Raw genomic sequence first — 17,949 nt, 5'->3', positions numbered from 1 at the left:
TTAAAAATGTAAATAAAAATTAATATAATTATGTTTCCTTTTTATACTTAAAAATGAGAAAGTCACTATCTCTTGCCGTGTTCTTCTGTCTCATCACATACACAGCTAACTTCCCAGTGGGCTGAAATCTCCGTCATGCCAAGTGCTATCCACCTGCCGCCACCGTCCCCACCCCAAGTTAATTTCCCTACTTCCTACTGACATCATCACAGGATGATTAAGCCTCAGTAGAACTCATGCAGCATTTACGTTAATTATAAAAATCTTTACCCGGCCCTGATGGGGATCCAAATACAGGAGGAAGAGAGTGGACAGAAGCTGCCTGAAGGAGGGATTTCAAAAGCTCCAGGACCAGCCTTAGGAGAAGTCTGCACTGGGGAGGAGAACAAGAAATTAGGACGAAGGAGAAAGGGAGGCCCCAGAAATAGGGAGACCTCAAAACAGTTGTCTGAATGAAGCCATACAGCACAGCTTCACAACTGAAGGACTTCCTGGATGATGCATGGGAAGTACTGCAAATGCTGAAGTTGCAAGGATCCAGACTAATCTAGTATTTAAAGGATTCTTTTCAGATCCGAGAAAATCAAGAGAAAAGGACATTTGGACTTTGTTAAATCTCACACAGTATCTAATCTCAAAACCATATTTGGAGCAACAGTGAGATATTAGGTCAGACCCAACAAATTAGCAAACAATATTAAGTCTGTCAAGGGCAAGAGAAGATTGTCTCGAGTCAAGGATACAGAGCAATCAACCCCCTTACACAGGTATCACCCTAGAGTGCAATTCGGAAACTCCTAGTAAAGGTAAAAGTAGACATATCCTACATGGCAGGTATATTCCCTAGGAAACTCTCCCATGGGCACCCCAGTCAGCGTGGGCAGCAATGTTCACTGCAGCATGGTTGTAACTGCAGGACCTAGAAACTACCTAAACGCCCATCAATAGGAGAAATGGACCAATAAATTTTCACTTAGTCAAAAAAAAAAAAGCATTAAAGTGGAAGAATTGGAGCTACATCTATCCACGAGGTTCCATCTCAAAACAAATACTCAGTTTCTTTAACTTTCAAGTAAGGTTGAAAGAGAAATTTAATTATAAATCAACCTAGGAACGACTATTATCTTTAGTAAGTTCAGAAATCTATTCATACGACATTCCACATTCAGACTGGCAACAAGGTGCACTGCAGTCTAAATCGTGCAAACAAAACCCAAAAATCCAAAGCATGATTGATGACTGTTTTTATATATAAGGTATGAATTCAAAGGCTAATGTACAACATACAAATGTAGTGAGAATATAAAAATATACAAAGTAGCGATAAGCACCAAATTTAGGAGAGTCGCTACCCCAGGGGAAGGTGAGTCAGGGAAAGCATCAGGAAGAATCCTACAGGCAGCTTTGATTTTATTTGTCATAATTCATTTCTTTCTAAAAGAATCTAAAGCAAACAGGGTAAAATGTGAAGGTGTGCACAGACATGTGGGTGCAAAGTATATCATTCCCTGTATACCCCGCCTGCTCTACGTATTTCAAAGTGAGAAAGAGAAAATCGCTAGGACTCTCTGAGAAGTAAGAACTTGGGCCTCCAACAGCCATCGAGTTTGGGACACAGGGTGATATTTTGCTACTTGCCAGCTGCAACCATCCAGGCATTTATACTGGCCCTGGCACAGAGCAAGCGCTTCTAGTTAACTTTTAGCTAACTAAAACAAACAAAGGGAAGTCCCAAGTTCGCCATATAAGTTGGACCAATGTGTTCTAAATCTGTGTCCCAGTGACAGGTTAGGGGTTAAGGGGCCTTTTTACCTCCAGCCTTCCCGCTACAGAGGGGAGCCATGGTGGGGATCCAACCCCAAGAGGTAGATGGGAACAGAGCTCGGAGAGGGCAGCAGGCCAGAGACAAACAAGGGTCACATTCCATCCTGTGGGTGGTAGGGTTAGGGCGGTGTGTGGTTTTCTAGGTGAACTCTCAGAGGGCAATGAAATCTACAGACTAGAGGAAAACTGTCATCTCTTCTTTTTTTTTTTTTTTGCGGTACGCGGGCCTCTCACTGTTGTGGCCTAACAAATGCTGGCTACCAATATTAAACAGCCATGGGCATCCTGTATTACTTTATGAGATTTTCATATTTTTAAACAACTGAAACTTTTCTGAAGTCTTCTTCCCCAAGACAAAATGGACCCACAAAATAACATGCTATTATTATTCTATAATGTGTTTTCTTTTCTTTTTTTTTTTTTTTTTGCGGTACGTGGGCCTCTCACTGCTGTGGCCTCTCCCGTTGCGGAGCACAGGCTCCGGACCCGCAGGCTCAGCGGCCATGGCTCACGGGCCCAGCCGCTCCGCGACATGTGGGATCTTCCCGGACTGGGGCATGAACCCGTGTCCCCTGCACCGGCAGGCGGACTCTCAACCACTGCGCCACCAGGGAAGCCCTATAATGTGTTTTCTTAAATACAGGCTCCATAAAATTATTCAAGTATGTATTTCTCCCTATTAATTTATTATTAATTTCCCCTCTTAATATTCAGTCCAGGAATAACAAAAGTAACATGTTCCTAAAGCAGACAGGAAGCACTGAAATGAATACAATCACCAAACAGGTCTTTTGTAGATGCGTGGATATCTCATCTAATGCTCACAGCAACCTTACAAAACAGGGGCTGGGACCAAGTCCGGGATCATGCGAGACCCCGGAGCTGGCGACACAACCCATCCAGGGAAGCCAGCTCCAACTCATGAAGCCTCTATTGCCAACAGCTTTTTGGACATTGAAAGTTTTGTAGTCTCACCCATAATGCTTCAACGTTCTCCAACATTCATTCTCAACCCGGGGTGGTACTGCCCCCTCGGGACATCTGGCAACATCTGGACACATCTGTCATTGAAACTGGAAGAGGTGACGCCACTGGCTTTTAGTGGCCAGAGGCCAGGGATGCTGCCAACCATTACACAATGCCCAGGACAGCCCCTGCCACAGAGAATTATCCAGCCCCAGATGTCAATAGGGCCAATGTTGTGACACCCTGCTCCACAGTGACACAGAAAACCAGGGACCACTACCCTTAACACCCCCAGCAGTGCAGAGGTCACTATCTATCCCAACAGCCCACGAAACTCTTACTGGAACGTTCTCCTTTTCCGAAAGCCCAAAGCCAGCTCCTGTGGCTTCCCCACCCCCACCCCCGACACTAACTCATCACTGCGGGGACCAGGGGGAGGGCTCCAGAAGTTCAAAGAGAGGAAACCTCCTCTCAAAAAGTTCCGTGTACAAGGAGGGGGCAGTGAATCGCATGCCTTTTCCTAACTTGAATAATGTACTCGGCTCTGCTGCCGAAGTGCAAAAGTGGGCAATCAGTAGATGAATAAACATGGCTCTGGTCATTCAAATAAAACTTCATTCATGGACATCAAAATTGAAATTTCATATAGTTTTCAAGGGTCAAAAGTTATTATTACGATTTTTAAAAAAGCATTTAAAAATGTGAAAAAGATTCTTGGCCATACAAACTCAGGCAGCAGGACTGAAGTTTGTGGATCCCTGGAATAGGATGCTAAATGTTATAAAACACCGCCATCTCGCTTAATTCTCACAATAGCCCCCGAGGGGACTGTAATTATCCGAATTTTACAAATAAGCAAACAGATTCTCCCTCAGAGGTGAATACCCAAGACCTCACCTCCAGGAAGAGGAAAGGGCAAGATTCTAATCCTCTAGTCTTGCCAAGTAGGACAAATAGTTACAATTCTTTGCAGAAACATGTATTAAGTGTCCACTTGCCAGGGGAAACAGAAGGAAACACAGCCCTGCACTTAGGAAGTTCAAGGCTTCAAGTGAGAGCAAAATAGAGATAATTGCAATAGAAAGTGGCAGTGAGAGGTAGAGGGATGCAGAGGGCATGGGGAGAGCCCAGGGCAGGGATCTGGGGGCCTCCCAAGCCGAGCCCAGGAGGAGTCAGGCAGTGTGTGTGGGGGGGGGGGGGGCGGTGGGCAGGGAAGCCATCCCAGGCAGTCACTGCTTGAGCCAGAACAAGGCAGCAAGAAACAGCACACTGCCTGGGGAATTACAATGAGTTCAGTGTCACGGGAGTCCAAGAAGCAAGGCAGGGAGTCAAAAGTTGAGGCTGGAGAGTTAGACAGTGTTAGATCATAGATGGCTGGGGGCTTGGGGTTATCCTGTTGGCTGTGGGGAGCCAGGCACACATTTTCAGCACAGGCAGATTGTGTTTGATAGAGAATTCTCTGATGCTTCGTGGGAAATGTGTGTGTTTTGTTGGGGGGCAACAAGTGACAGGTTGGCGACAAGTTAGGGCACAGACTTGAATCAGGCAGGGGCTGCAGGAATGAGAAAGGGGCGATTGTATCAATACGCAGACAGTTAAAATTGATTCCTCGGCAGGGACTCGAGTGGGAGGGAGGGGAGGGAGGGAGGAAGGAGGTTCTGCCCTCCTCCTCCGTGTTTCCAGCTGAGTGACCGTGGACATGAGTGGCACAAGCTAAGAAAGATAATCGCAAAATTATAACGTCCGGAACAAAGTGCTAAAGCAGCAGAATGGGATGATAAATCTGCCTGTAGAAATCAAAGAAGACTCCATAGCTGCAGTGACATTTAGGCTCTGCCTTTAAAGATGATTAAAATTTTGCCAGGAGAAAGAGGAGGAAGTGGAAAAGGGCATCCCAGGCAAAAGGTACAGCAGAGACAAAGGCCTTGTTGATTTATGTTGAGCGCGCAGTCAACCCAAACAACCCAGGTCTTTTTTACCAGGCAACTGTTAAGTAGTGGCTTCCAGTATCTTTGCTCTGACTTGGGGCCCTGAGGGGCAGCAATTACATTTAACCCTCCAAGACTTGATCTCGATAAATTAATACTCCCATCCAGATTTAGTCATTCCTCCTGGCTGTCTGGATCACCCCAATGTCTTCATAATGATGCTACTCTGATGTTAAAGACAGGGCATGACACATGCCCAGACATGGCCCTTCCCACTGACCCAGAGCCATAAACCAGGCTCTTAAGAGGGACAGCCCAGACTTTCAACACGCCAGACTGCCTGAGTTTGAATCCTGCCCATCACTTACTATCTGTGAGACCTCAGAAGTCCCAGTTCCCCCATGTGTGCAATATGTATATTGAGATAGCACCCACGCACAGGGCGGGTGTGAGGATTAAACGAGATCACATGTGTAAAGCACTTAGAATAGTTTCTGGCACGTGGTTATTCAGTGTATTAGCCCTGAGTAATATCAGTATTGATACTATGATGACAACACGATTCTACCTCGTACATCTGTCCTAAAGCCCAGTCATTCCCAACTTACTCAGCATAGCAAGTAATCTGGGACATTCACCAAAAATTCTGATTCCTGGGTCCCAACCCAAGACTCACTAACACAGAATCTTAAGAGCTGTGGTGGATAAATCAGTATGTTTAACAAGTGCCCGTGCAGCACTGGGCAGCCACACATCCAACCCAATACCTCCATCTCCCCAAACCTTTCTGAACTCCAGATATCGGCATGCCTGCCTTTCCGCCCTAGTCTCCAAGTTGAATAACTTTGCAACAAAAGGGAATAAAGAAACAATTATTTTTTTCTGTTCTGAACAAGTCCATGCTGTTTCCTAGTTACTGTGTACATCTGAAAATGAAAATTGCAAGCCAAACTTTCCTCATTACTGGCTGCAGAATTCTGCCCCAGGTCAGCATGGGGCCCTCTATTCTTTTGTTTGAACACCACATTTTCTGGATTTGGCTTTTTTTTTTTTTTTTTGCGGTACGCGGTCCTCTCACTGTTGTGGCCTCTCCCGTTGAGGAGCACAGGCTCTGGACGCGCAGGCTCAGCGGCCACGGCTCACGGGCCCAGCCGCCCCGCGGCATGTGGGATCTTCCCAGACCGGGGCACGAACCCGTGTCCCCTGCATCAGCAGGCGGACTCTCAACCACTGCGCCACCAGGGAAGCCCTGGCTTTTCTTTTAATTGGGACATTAACCCATCCCCAGTCCATTAGTAATTCCCCTGTTCTCCACAATTCTTCCAAGATGAAAGCAGTGGGCACGTCCTTCTGGCCCACCAGGATGAAATTCACGCTGAGCAGAGGATCCCCACTCATTTAGTGCTGCTCAATACAATCAGCTCACCTATCCTGAGTTTCAATTTCCTCTTACAAGTATTTGCTCTACTCTTCCCAGGCGGAAGATCGACCTCCTTGTCTAAAAAGGACAGAAGCATAATGGGAGCGGAGAAGTTCTGCGGGCCTGTTAGGATTGGTCTATCTGTTCCGGTTCTGAACCCACAGTGACATCGCTTTTTATTCTCGTTATGATTTTCCCATAGTCTCAGTACCACGAGCTTTCAAGCTGAGTCCACTACTCTTTGAGGTTCCTATTACCGTGATTCTTTTTTATAGTCTTCCTTGGTCACTGGCTCTGCTTTCCAATTTCCTCCAAGTCACTCCTGAATCCAAGCTCTTAAAATATTCCACCGAAGCCAGAGCGGACCTTTCCATGCCCCTCTTCTTCCTGATCAAGATCATTCATGGTGACTGGCTCAACGTTTCACATCTGAAAGCAGCCCAAACCTGATGGAACCTTCCTCTTTTCTTTCTGGCTCTGAAGACAGCCTACCTAAAACCGAGGCTCTTCTGATTATCATAAACTCTAAGTTTAACCAATTGAATGTCTGGGTTTCCCACCCCCCCCCCATACATTGATCTCTTCCTTTTTTCCCTTTCAGATGGTCAGAATCTACTAACAATTAAAGTACTGAGAAGGTAGATGATCAAATGCAGTCCACAAAGCTGGAAAACTCTTTTTGCTTTATATGTCTGTTCCCCTTATTCTTTATGGAAACAAAGGCAGGAATGTGTGTAGTAGTTAAGACCTGGGCCTCCAAGCAAACCTGCTTAGGTTTAAATCCTGGCTCCCCTCTGGCTACGTATGTGACCTTGACAAGCTTTATAAATTCATCTGTGCCTCCACCTTTTCCATAATAATAATAATATGGAGAAGAAGAAGGAGCGGGTGGGGAGGAGAAGAAGAAGAAGAGAAGTACTGGTCTCCTAGGATTGCTTTGAGGCATAGCAACAACACCTGATTCACCATAAGACAAGGGTTAGCTATTGTCATGATATTGTTGGGGTTTTTTTTGTGAAGACTTTTATCTCTTTGCTACATAAATACCCAAGAAATATTTTTAAAGAATTTTGTGAAGTAGGAATACTGAAAAGAAACCAAGGTGATGCACTGTTGGTGGCTATGTAAATAGATACAGCCACTATGGAGAACAGTATGGAGGTTCCTTAAAAAACTAAAAACAGAATTACCATATGACCCAGCAAGCCCACTACTGGGCATATACCCAGAGAAAACCATAATTCAAAAAGACATGCACCCCCAATGTTCACTGCAACACTATTTACAATAGTCAGGTCATGGAAGCAACCTAAATGCCCATCGACAGACGAATGGATAAAGATGTGGTACATATATACAATGGAATATTACTCAGCCATGAAAAGGAATGAAATTGGGTCATTTGTAGAGATGTGGATGGATCTAGAGACTGTCATACAGAGTGAAGTAAGTCAGAAAGAGAAAAACAAATATCATATATTAACACATATATGTGGAACCTAGAAAAATGGTACAGATGAACCGGTTTGCAGGGCAGAAATAGAGACACAGAAGTAGAGAACAAACATATGGACACCAAGGGTGGGAAGTGGCGGGGGGCGGGGTGCTGGTGTGATGAACTGGGAGATTGGGATTGACATGTATACAGTGATACATATAAAACAGATAACTAATAAGAACCTGCTGTATAAAAAATTTAAAAAAAGAAAAAAAAAGAAACCAAGGTGACAAAGAATAAAACTTCATTCACAAACATGTACAAAAGAAAACAAGTGAAATTCCTTTCATAACAGGTGATGTGTGGGTGTGGGTGGGTAGCGGTGGTGGGGGGGACAGCTCTGAGGATGCTTTTATTATGCCTGTATGTCTTCCAAACAATATAAGCAATTAGTGAAGACACTTTTAAAGCAGTTAGTGGGGTACATGGTAATAGAATAATGGAACCCTTCAAGACCAATTCTGCATGACTAATTTTTTTTTAATGTTTAAATCCAATTTATCACCATACATTTGCCAGATTCTCTACATTTCACAGGATTCCATCCATGACGTGGGAGGCTATGTTAAGAAGATTATTCAAGAGCTAGTACCACTCTTTAAAGATCTTTCTCTGCATAAGTCATGCCACTGATGACACTTTGGATTTCATATCCCTGGAAATATGCTTGAAACGTGCAGAAGTTTAACCCTGGACTTTGATATTTTTGTTTTGTCACGTACTGTCCTGGAGGGAGAGCACAGCGTTTTGAACGGGTTAACTCTTTCTTGCCTTCATAATACAACCTAGACCACCTTAGGTGCAGGGGTCACACTGCCCCCTGTGACCCACCTCGTGTCCATCTTTATTTCAATTCTGTTATTAGTACAGGTCCTTGAATATCTCTGGTATCAGTACTTTTATTTTTTTCTGATTTTCATTTCTTTTAATCAAGTAAGGACAAAGAGAGTCAAACAGCGGTGTTGATGCTGGTCCAGGAACCTGACAACCGTGCTGACCTTGAACTCTGAGCTGGAGGACAGCACTGCAGTACAAACGCTTGACAGACAAAAATCAGAGTGCCTCATCGGAGGTGCAGTTTAGAGTGTGGACTTCTCAGGAGTTGAACCTATCAGACCTTAGGACCACATACAAACATGTAGCAAGTCACGTCCACAGAGGTCTGTGCAGTCGCTGATCTCTTCAGCCCCTGTGAGGGGAGGCTTCCTAGGCATCAAGACTTTGTGGAGTGGAGTCTCAAAAGATAGACAGGAGTTTACAATAAGCATCTGGATGTTTAACGTCAGGGGTAGCAACGCTACACCTACAGACTGACTCGGCCTATAGAAGTATAACACAATCCTGAGACAGTGGCTCAGGCAGTTATGCAATTAAACTGCCACTGAAAGTTCCAGAAGTGCCTACAGCAATTCCAGTAGACGTGGCCAATCCTGGCTTTGATTGATTTTGCCCCATCAACTCATTACACTCAGCAGAGACTGCAACATGCATTTACACAAGGTTCAAAATGTCATCAAGTAGTAGAGTACGTGGCATCAGACTGTGGCTATAATCAACTTGGAAATTAACTAAATACACTGAATGTTGGTGATTGCTAGTATTTATCGAGTGCCTAGGAACAGTGCTACAATGCTTTCCATGCATAGATCTCAACAATCTTCACAACAACCCTACAAGGTAGGTACTGTTACTACTGCTGTTTCGCAGGCAAGGAAGCAAACTGAAGGGAAACCGCCATGAGGCATTTAGCTAGTCAATTTAGGGATGATATTCAAACCTCCACCAAAAGGCTTTGGGGACCACTGTTAGCCACTGCCCCATCTCATACACACACACATGCGCACACACACACACACACAAACCATCAGGAAGCAACCTCAGACACTGGCTAAGGGCTGGAAATTGTCCTATAAGAATTAAGACCGAGTGACAAATCTACCTGCTGCCATTGTGAATTTTTTCCTAAAATATGATTCTCAAATATGACTGTGACATACGTTAACAGAATAATTACAGTGTTTCTGTTCACCATGTGAAAAAAACGGAGAGAAGACATCAGGTCAAACTTTTATAAACAACTTGTTTTTTAAGTCACCCCACTCCCCGCCCTACCCGGCCTCCACCATAACCAACCCCAAACTCTTCTAAAAGCACACATGGAAAATTATCAGTAAATACCCACCATGGTGAGTATTTTCATTTTCTGTAGGTGATATATCGATGAGGGCTTAATTACAGCCTGTGATAGACTCTTTGTACACTTTCTGTACCCCACACTCCTTGGTCTTCATGTACAATTACGTCTGTTTCATAAAACCTGGAACATGATTTCACTTTTTAAAAATGGTTACCAATGCTTCTAGTGCCTGTAACTCTGATTTAATTTGAATAGCTGGCCATGGTGATGATTTATCTCATTCTGAGTCCTTGATGAGATAATTATCAAGACAATTATACCATTATTCTTGTGAGAAAATCACATTCCCAGCACAGCCTCCAGAAATGTGCTGCCATGAAGAGGGCTCTGTCAATAACGTCAGAGTTCCAAGCCATTCCTGAACCTGCTCCCAAAGCAGCACCCTGCCCGGCGGTGTTCTAGGTTAAGCCATGAAGAAGCCAGCGCACCAGCCCTGCATGCTAACCCACAGGTTACAGGGCTGATGTCACCAGTTTCAGGTTCAACTCGGGGGGACTGCAGACTAGCATTTCTTCCACCTATGGTTATCTCGAGTAGTTTAAGTCTGGCATTTGGACAATTGCACTGTATAACCTGTAGAGGGGGAGTGCATCTTCCCTTCTCGAAGCTTCTTTCCGTGTGGAAGGAACTCTGCTTTCCTAATACTCTCATCTGTTTCCACTCCACCTGTCAGTCAGACTGAACAGCAGTTCTCAAAGTGTGGTCTCGGGATCCCTATGGGTCCCCAAGATCCTTCCAGGGGAACTGAAAAGGCAAAACTACTTCCATAATATAACAATAATCTTATCCTTTCCACTCGCATTCTCTCACGAGTGTCAAGTGGAGTTTTCCAAAGGGTGAGTGATGTGTCATACCTTCACAGAGTAAGCGCAGAAGCAGATACAGGAAACCCACTGTCTTCTACTAAGTCAGACATGGAGATGTGCAAAAAATACGAAAGCACAATGCTACTCTTCCTACTAACTTCATTGCTCTGCTTTGGAAAACATAGTTATTTTTCATAAAAATTGGTGTTTGTGTTACATAATGGGTTTAATACTTTTAAATGAATTAAATCAATACCATACAATTTCCTCAGTTTAATTTCTGACATGCTAAACAACGGTAGATATTGCCCACATTATAGCAGCTCATTAGGGCACTTAATGATTTTTAAGAGTGTAAAAGGGCCCTGAGACCAAGAAATGTGTGAACTGCTACTCTAGAGAGAAGAGGGATGAACTGAACTTATCTGAAGGCTGAATTCGAAATAACAATCTCGGCACCTGGTGCCCGGCTCTGCCCCCTACTCCTCCCACCTGGGAGTCGCAGGCCCACAGAGAACAAGCGTGGTGATCTCATTTTCCACGCTGGGAGCTCACGGATCCCCTGCAGCACTTGTAGGTGGGGGGCAGCACCACCTGCAACTGAGTGAGCAGGTCTATGGAATTCTGGGGTTCCATATTGGCAACAGACAAGCCCACGGATAAAGGCCATGCCTTCCAGCCCAGATCTCACCAGAACCATGGTGAGATTTTCCTTTCCTAACTGTTGACTCTCATGGCTTCTATTTCACTCTGTTCAGAACCTGGTTCAGGGAGGAGAGGTCCCATTTATTGGGCCCCTTCAAAGACTTAGGCATTCGGTGTACGCTCTGGAGACTTTGAGAAATAATAAAAAAAGGAATCCAGTGCTGGGGAGGAAAACAGTCGCGGAGGTACTGGGGCTCTGGGCAGGGGAGAAAGGGTGCTTTCCTAGGGCCCTGCCTGCTTTTCAACTTGGTGGTTTGCAGTCTTGATTGTGCAGTGTGGTGGGTTTTTATAGTTGGGCAGGTAGCTTTTAACATCAACAGGCTTTAGTTCCTAAACCACAGGGTATTTTGATCTTGATGTGTGACCACAACTTACGGTGGTTATTCTCTAGGAAAGTGCTTGTTTACAGAGGTAGGGCCCAGAGCAAAGACGCTGGACTTCAGGGAAGGCCATGGACCAAGGAGACAGGCCATGCGGTGACCACAGCCAAATGGCAAAGGCCTTTGGGTGAGGGCCGCAGCAGCACGGTCTTGGTAAAGGTCTGAGGCAGCTCAGGACTCCTGGGGGTGCCCGTGAATGAGCAGACAGCTGAGGCACAGAAAAAGGGGATTATTTCAACATCTCCTGCCTAAAGACTAGTGAGCAGAACAATATTTGCTATTTTTAAATGGCAGTGAACTCAAGAGCCTTGTGGAGGTTCTCACTTCAAATTATGAATGACAGGTCTAGGAGGGCGGCACTGCATTGCCTGCCTCTAATTCTGCTCTGCATTCGGAGGCCAAAGAAGGCACATCTTGGCTTCTTGTAACCTGACCACAGGCTCAAGGGCCAGCCTCCACCAAGCAGTCTGGACTGATCTTTATAAACTAAGGAGAAATCTTCCCCCGCACATGGCCTTTTTTGGCCAAAGCAACCCCACAGCAAGTGGTGAGAGACAGAAAACACCTGCTCCCAAGACAGTGCATCCCCCAGTCATCTATCCAACAGAACCCACGCTGGGGACAGTGGCGGGCTGACAGCCTCAAGGGGCTCACAGGGGAAGGCCAGGTAGAAGGTTTGAATGTGCTGGTTGCAAATCAAAATTCATCTGGGAGAGGCTCCCTGTGGGAGGTTAAATTTAGCATTGTGTATTTATCCGGGGGGAGGGGACCCACCTGTGCCTTCTGGGTTTTCTTTCAGGAAGCTGGCATTTGAGATACTGTCACCTATGTGCAAGGTTCAAAAATACCCCCGGTGGCGATCCCCATCTTTTCGGAGGTGCCCTTCCTTCTCATCCAGCATATTCTGTCTCTGTAAGTCTCCATTTCCCCTTTGACCTCTGTGTTTAGTTCAAAGGTCACGACTTACAGACAACAGGCTTAGCCCCATTAGCATTGGGGAAAGACTTGACCAGGGAAGGTTCTTGCCACCCACGGTGAGTCCTTCCCTCTGATGTCACCTGCTTCCTATCACGGTCTTTGGGACATTTAAGAACAGGCTCTGGGGTCATAATGTCGCCTAGAAAAACTCTCCTAGGATCAGGATCGGTTTGCTTTCCAACTTTGTAGGCTGCACAGCTACAGGCATACGCAGCTTTACTGCACTCTGCAGGTATTGATTTTCTTTTTTACAAATGGAAGGTTTGTGGCAACTGTGCATTGTCAGATGACGGTTAGCATTTTTTAGCAATAAAGTCTTTTTTTTTGCTCTACGCGGGCCTCTCACTGTTGTAGCCTCTCCTGTGGCAGAGCACAGGCTCCGGATGCGCAGGCTCAGCGGCCGTGGCTCACGGGCCCAGCCGCTCCGCGGCATGTGGGATCTTCCCGGACAGGGGCACGAACTCGTGTCCCCTGCATCGGCAGGCGGACTCCCAACCACTGCGCCACCAGGGAAGCCCTGAAGTCTTTTTTGATGAAGGCATGTACATTGCGTTTGTAGACATAATGCTACTGCACACTTAAAAGACCACAGTATAGTGTACACAGAACTTTTATATGCACTAGGAAACCAAAAAGTTTGTGACTCCATTTACTACGGTATTTGCTTTATCACACTGCTCTGGAATCTAACACACAGTATTTCCGAGATGTGCCCGCGCTGCTGTGACCATCTTGCGTGCTGCATTAGGCTCGAGGATTCTTTATAAAGTAAAGCTATTGATCGTCCAGGACTTCATGAAGTTGGGAGCAAGACTGTCCTGAGAGAGTCCATCTCTCCCTCTGAGGGTGACTGCCACTCTTTGGGATGAGCACACACTTGATGGGTAAGAACATAATAAACTCAATGGTTAATGCAAACTCTGCGGAAGGCTTAGCGGAACCCTTACTCCCTCCTTCCATATAGAGCTACGTGAGCAACGTCCCACCTCCACCCACTCCCCAACCTCTGTCAACCTTTCTGGTCAGTTTGGATGAAACGACTGGGCACACAGAACCTGGTCCCTTCCTCACCTCTTTTCTGTTGGATGCCCAGCCTCCTTCCACAGTGCAAATGTTGCTATGCTGTAGATGACCTTAAAACAGCAGGATCCCTAGGTGGGAAGCTGGCTCTCATCCAGCACCATTAAAGATGGGAGGCGGGTGCAGGGGGAGGGGAATTAATTCAGCGACCTATGTATGTTCTACCCTCGTCCTTCTCAGTAATAAAGGTTGTATTGTGGTTCTTTATCTGCTGACTCTTTTGTCTTATTCATCCAGAACTCAGATGGATAAGAAGCACTATTTATTAGGTCTCTTCAAAGACAACAAAATTACCAACAAGGTCTCAACATTACTGAATACTCAGAGGCCAAGGCTGAAGATCAAAAAGAAGCCAGGCCAAATAACATCCTGAGACCGCCAGCAGGGCCGCAAGACCACTAGGATGGCTGGACACTGAGGGTCTGAGAGCAGACAACCAAGTCTCTTCAAGTGCTCGGTGAAGCCCAAGTCCTGGGAACAGAGAATCACATGTGCCTCTGCATTGCTGGGTGTCTACAGTTCAGGGCCAAGCCGGCTTGAGGTCGAGAAAAACGGCAATTCACAGCACTGTCAACCAATCAGTTACCTGCATCTCTTAAAATCACCACTAGGGGTTGTTTGGCCAGAGACAGAAATCACCTACTTCCACAGCAGCCTAGCCTAATACTGGCTCAGTGTTAGATTTTCCCATTCATAAGGCCAAAGGTTGCTCCCTGGAATTGAGATCCTTGAAGACTTCATTCTAGAGTCCAAATTCTCCTCCAGGCTGCAATCCTACAAAACCTTGAATAGAAAGACTTATCTTGCTCCCACTGGGTCAGCTCTTGGAGACTCCCAAGGACCTGATTGTTACCAGGGCGGAAGAAATACTCAAACCCTGGGAGGTTCCTAGAGGTGTGCCTTTGGGTTAAGCCAGGCTGCATTCAGACTTTTGTAAAATGGATGATGATAATGATGCCGACTTATCTCAGGAAGCTGAGGTGAGGATTACATAAGACAATGCAGGCAGCCTGCTTGGCCTGGAACATAGTAAGCACTCCACAAATAATAGATTTAATCACAAGTGAGCTCTCCAGAAGGCTCACACTCCTTGGAAAGATACTATACAAACCATGACTGGAAACGTTAGGCAAAGAGAATGGGCAACAAATAGCAAGGCCAAGCTACAGACGAGTTACAAACTTCATTCCATGGACTAGGGCTCTGCAGACACCGCAAGGAAGACGAAAGGCCGGAACATATATAAAAACAATCTCCATCGTGTTAGTAACCAAAAGAATACAAATTGAAACAAAAAGAGATACCATTATGCAGTCCACCAGGTCGTTAAAAATGCTAAAGCTTAACTAGAGTATGTATACTAAGATTATGAAAAAAGAAAAGTATGTACGTGGTGCTGGTGGAGCAGCTGGAGAACAACTCTTGCAGTAGCTGGTAAAGAAGAACAGGCACATAACTTGTAACCCAGCAATCCTACTCCTTGGGACATACCCCAGAGCAGACCAGCATTCCATCACTGGGAGCTTGCTGGAGATGTACTGAATCAGGAGCTCAGGGGATCGTGCCAGGAATCTGTTTAACAAGCTTTAGGTGATTTTTATATAAGCTAAAATTTGGGAAATGCAGCCCTAGAGTATCCCTGGCACTTACGACCAGGTGGCATGTACAGGAATGTCTGCAGCAGCAAAATTCTGAAACCAGACACACAGTCCATCAGCAATAAACTGAGTAAGTAAATTGTACCGTATTCATAGCATGCAGTGCTCTAGAGCAGTGAAAATGCATACATTATAGCTACACGACTCAGTTGAATGAATCTTATGGACATAATACTGAGAAGAAGGAATCACAAAAAATATATTATATATATATATACACACACACACATTTGCGTATATATACACACATATACATACATACACACGTATACATGGTACATTTACACATATATGCATGATATATACACATTTATATAAACATCTCTATATATACATTTACACATATATAAAAGGAATATATACATAGATGATAAAACTATAAGGAAAATCGATTAATAATTATCACAAAAATGAAGATAACGGTTATGTCTGGGAGGAAGGAGGGAAATGGGAACAGTACTCTGGAGACTTTCAAGGCACTGGTAATATTCTATTTCTCAAGATGTCTGGTAGTTGTATGGACATATTTTGTAAACTTTAATTATTGTTTAAACTGCATATATGCTTTATATACTCCTCTACATGTACCACATTTTACAATGGAAAAAGCTGTTTTAAAAAGTCTATCCTGCCTTAATTTTTTTACCTACATTCAAATAAATATCAAACCTAGGAACACAGGCTCCGACATCAGGCTGCTGGCATTTGAATCCTAGCTCCATCACTTAACAAAATAACTTTGGGCACCTCAGTTTAACCTATCTGTACTTTGGTGTCCTCATACGTAATTGAGTAAAATTTTTTTGCAAATTAAATGAGTTAATAAATGTAAAGTACTTTGAACAGTGCCTGCACATAGTAATTACTCAAAAATAATGCAATATTATTAAGATAGAATGAAACTAAGTTAAATGTAACATTTCTTGCATCTAATCATCAATAAATCATCAACATCTACAAGAACAATGAATCTACCTTCACTCTGTTTTTGCAGATTCTGTACTGGCATCAACCAGTATGATAAGACTACCCTCAACCCTCTCCTCTCTGCTGGGTCCTCATGATCATGTTAAAAACATTCAGAGACTAAGTAACCTACTCTGGTTGCAGGCTAGTCTCAAAACAACACACACACACACACACGCTTGTGTCCATAAAAGAACATTAAAGAATTAAATCACAGAAGCAAAGAGACAGACCTACGAAGACACCAGAATAGCTCCTGTTTGATTACCTGTAATTCCCAAATCAAATTGCTGACAGAATGACACTCCATATATATTCATCCCTTTCCCTAATTGTATCAGCCTAGACAACATCTGTTAGAATTAAAGGAGGAATGTTAAAATATGCGCCCTTCAATTGTGGCTTCCACATGCCATCTAAGGGGCACTGGCAGCATTCCATGCAGAAGGACAAGTTATCCCCCTGGAACACTGAACACAGAACAGCGCTTCGAATGTACCAAGTACTCAAACTTATTCAAACAATTAAATTACCCCTTGATTATGTTTGTGTAAAACGAGGGTAATGATTATACCCCCAAATCTTCAGTTAAAGATCTTACATCTTGTTTACCATATGAAAGCACTTTTCTAAATGATGTATATACATTAACCCACCTACTCTTCCTAACAACCTTATGACAGATACTACTTATTACCCCCATTTTACAAACAGACATCCTGCGTGATAGAAACGACACACATGCTGTCCAACTTCACACAACAGCCAAGTGTCAAAACCAGGGCCCCAAACAGGTCGTCCTGCTCCAGAGCCAACATTCTTAACCATTGTGCACACTGCCTCACTAGGCAATCAGCACAATTGGAGAGAGAAAAAAGGACATCCAGAAGCCTATGGCAACCTGTACTTAATAGAGGAAGCATTTGTTTAGAAAAACCAGAAGTTTTCTTTGACAAATGACAGCTACCCACATGTTAAGACCTCCTATTTCGGGGCTTCCCTGGTGGCGCAGTGGTTGACAGTCGGCACCTGCCGATGCAGGGGATACGGATTTGTGCCCCGGTCCGGGAAGATCCCACATGCCGCGGAGCGGCTGGGCCCGTGAGCCATGGCCGCTGAGCCCGCGCGTCCGGAGCCTGTGCTCCGCAGCGGGAGAGGCCACAACAGTGAGAGGCCCGCGTACCGCAAAAAAAAAAAAAAAAAGACCTCCTATTTCATACCAAATACAAAAGTAAATTTCAGATAAGCAAAATATCTCAATGTGGAAATATAAAGAGGTAAATATAATTTGATACAGCATGATGTTTGAGAAGACTGTGTTTGGAGGTGGACAGTCTCAATTTATATCTTGGCATACCCACCAAAGTAGTATTCCAGAAACACACCATATGTATATATATTTAATTTATTATATATAATTTTATTCCAATATATACAACCTATATATAATATATAATACATATTACATGTTATGTATATTATTATATATTATTTATTTTAATTATGAAGAAACAAGACTTCAGAAAATAAGATATCAGAGTCT

General features: G+C 44.3%; 1 protein-coding gene across 1 annotated transcript in view; it reads right to left on the bottom strand.

The window, feature by feature from the left end:
- CDH2 (cadherin 2) overlaps positions 1 to 17,949 on the bottom strand; it is a 215,623-nt gene that overhangs the window by 186,703 nt on the left and 10,971 nt on the right. The gene's annotated exons all lie outside the window — the stretch shown is intronic.

Source organism: Orcinus orca, chromosome 15, assembly GCF_937001465.1.
Source record: "Orcinus orca chromosome 15, mOrcOrc1.1, whole genome shotgun sequence".
Taxonomy (NCBI): Eukaryota; Metazoa; Chordata; class Mammalia; order Artiodactyla; family Delphinidae; genus Orcinus; species Orcinus orca.
This window is presented reverse-complemented; position numbering and strand designations above follow the sequence as displayed.